At 57.5% G+C, this 3038-nt stretch overlaps 1 long non-coding RNA gene across 1 annotated transcript; it reads right to left on the reverse strand.

Annotated features, from left to right (window-relative positions):
• Window positions 1-1861: 1861 nt before the first annotated feature.
• Window positions 1862-2907, reverse strand: LOC112549086. The gene is made up of 2 exons (XR_003092461.1): window positions 2803-2907; window positions 1862-2333 (listed from the first exon to the last, which is right to left on the reverse strand). It is a non-coding gene; the product is annotated as an uncharacterized LOC112549086 (long non-coding RNA).
• Window positions 2908-3038: the final 131 nt, after the last annotated feature.

Genomic DNA, 3038 nt, shown 5'->3' on the forward strand with positions numbered 1-3038 from the left:
CCAAGTACACTACCTCAGACAGTGCCCACTGTACCCACTGGGTAGTCATGGGGGACCTAAACTACCCAGACATCTGCTGGGAGACGCAGACGGCAAAGTCCCACCGTTCACGCAGGTTTCTAACCTGTGTCCAGGACCTCCACCTGACACAGGAGGTACACGGTCCCACTAGGGGGAATGCCTTACTGGATCTGGTATTGGCAACGGGGGATGACATGGTAGGGGACCTACAGATCGGTGGTCACCTGGGGGACAGTGATCACCTAATAATAGAATTCACCATAAGACGTCGAGTGGGTAAGGTAACTAGTAAGGTGAAAGTGCTAGACTTTAGGAAAGCTGATTTCAGTGCACCTGGCCCAAGCACCACGAGCGCTCGTAAAGCCATGCCAAGGGCCCAGCAATAACCCCTGCTAGCTCCCTCAACACCCTGGGGTGGAGAGCATCTGGACCTGCTGACTTGAACACGTCCAGCCCCTCCAGTAGCTCTCTAACCCGGTCCTCCTCAACCTTAGGTCTCTGCCCAAGAAAGCCAAAGTGAAGAATTTGTTAAAGGTGTCCGCCATCTGGGGTCATTTGACCCCAGCATCCTCTCCTGACCATGGCAGGGGGTCGGACTTGATGATCTGCTCAGGTCCCTTCCCACCCGACCTACTATGAAACTATTTAAAAGCTGTCAATCTAAAACCTGGGATAGTCAAGCCTGGTCTTCAGTTTGCCTGTAGAAATCATGTAATTAAAGCCATTCGTTCTCATTTTTGCTTCCATTTGTAGCAGGCTGACCTTTCAGAGCTTGGGTTGAACCCCAGGCTTGAGAGCCTGCTGCTTTGATCGGTGGAAGCCATCCACCAATCAGGAGGCAGCAAGAGGAGTTCCGCCGGGGCTAGAAGAGCAGAGGAGAGCTGCTCAGCCGGGCGAAGCCGTACCCAGAAGCGCCCAGAAGACTTCCATCCGCGGGGAACAGCACACAGCTCCAGTAGCTAGGTTCTTGGTGTGCAGCACGGCACATGGACTCCAGACCCTGGGAGCCGCGTGATGTGACTCAGGTCTGCAACCTCTGGCATGCGGCCAGAGACACGGTGCACAGGCCGGTGCACGGACTAGGACCTTGGGAGCGCTTGGGCGGCTCGGGTGCTCAACCCCTGGAACAAGGCTGGGAGCTCGGTGCAGGAGGCGCTGCACGGAGGATGAGAGACCCTGGGAGCTGCTTGAGGTGGCTCCGGTCTACAGCTGCTGACAAGGGGCAGCAGCTCAGTGCAGACGACACAGCCCAGAGGGTGCAGGAACAGAGCGAGCCCTGGTGCTGCACACGGCTGTCCAGGCCTCCGACCCCCAGCACAAAATGAAGCGTCCGCTACACGCAGCGGTGCCTGTGGCCCTAAGCCAGGACGGCGGCAGCACAGTCAGGCGGCAGGAAAACCCGGCGGGGACAGAGCCTGACCTGGACAACAAGAGGCAACCCTCCGGGACTGCGGAGTAATAGGAAGTTACCCTGGAGAGAGGGTCCCCACAGGGGAGGGCCCCCACCCACCAAACTGGTGTGGTATGCGTGTGTATATATATATATATTATAGGGTTTATTGTTTGGTAAACGTGTAAACTTGTACATATATATATAACCTATGCCCTTACCCCTTTAATGGTTTTGTTGTGATAATAAATCTGTACATAGTTAAGTAATTGATTGACTGGACCCGACTCTATAGGGGACGGAGGTGGCCGCTGGGCTGTTGTGTCCCTCCGCAGTGCACTGCCCTGCCAATAATTCCCTCAATTGGAGAGGGAAGTACAAACCGTGTACACTCAGGCTACATATTTAAAAAATACCATTTTAAAACCATCCCAAACCTTAATTCAAGTGTAACTGATGCAAAAAGATGCATTTATGGTAAAAACACAATGTAAAAATGGGACAATAAGTTATAAGGACTCTTAGATCATCACAAAATCTGTGTGCACTTCATACCATCGCTGCGGTCAGGCCCCTGGCAGGGGGCAGCTGGAGGGGAGACATCCAAGGAAGCAAGCAGGGCTCATCAATTATAACACTGGCCTGGCTGGAAAGAGATGCCCTGCGGCATCGTCACACCAGCCAGTGCCCTCCCCTCCCACCCGGATGGCGCCCCGGTCACCACTGCGTAGCAGCAGCTGCACCGCGAGGCAAGATGTCCAGAAACGTCTCCGAGGTGGCAGCCTTCACGCCTGCGCGGCTGGGAGCAGGGACGATGTTCCCGGCAAGAGCAGCGTGTGGTGTCAGCTCCGCTGCTCCTCGGGGGTTTCCTTTTTCCACGTAGGAGCAGCAACATCAATCCTCCTCAGTGAAGGGTACATCCCTGGTGAGCAAGATATCAGGGATGGGAGGAAAGAATTATGGAGGGGTGAGTGTTGGGGGGAAAGGGGGAGAAGACCCCCAGCACCCCCCAGGGAAACACCAACCTGTGACACCCCTGCCCCACCCCTGCTTAAACCCAGGGGAATCCAGTTCAGCCCAGGGCCACCCTGGACTCAGCTCTGCCCACCCCCACCAGGCTGGACTGGGCTGGAGGGGAATAGTTCCTCCTAGCCCCCACATCAGCCCTGGATGCCCCCCCAGTCCAACAGGCCAAGACCAGCCCTAGGGGCCCCCAGCAAGGCAGCCTCGCAGCGCTGATGCTGGGGTCTGGCTGCTGCCGCCCCGGGGGCACGTGGACCGGAGAATCCCCTGTCCCCCCAGGTCCAGGCACAGCGGTGATGAGTCCTCCCTGCTCCCCCGCCCCAAGGCCTGGGCATGGCCTCATCCCAAGGGCTTCGCCCGGCACTTACTGCGCCAGTGAACACCTGCGCCCGCTCCGGCAATGACCAGCACGATGACACCGATCACGGTGCCCACAATCAGCATCGGGTTGGGCTCTGGAAGAGGGAAAGGGCCTGTGAGCGAGGGGAACCCCCAGACCTGCCCCCAGCGCTGCACGGGCCCGGTGCCCCCTCTTCATCCGTGCCCCCTGCATCCTCTGACCCCCCAATTCCTTCCCCACGTAGCCCAGGGTCAGTCATCCCCC

Source organism: Alligator sinensis, unplaced genomic scaffold, assembly GCF_000455745.1.
Source record: "Alligator sinensis unplaced genomic scaffold, ASM45574v1 scaffold1945_1, whole genome shotgun sequence".
NCBI classification, from domain to species: Eukaryota; Metazoa; Chordata; order Crocodylia; family Alligatoridae; genus Alligator; species Alligator sinensis.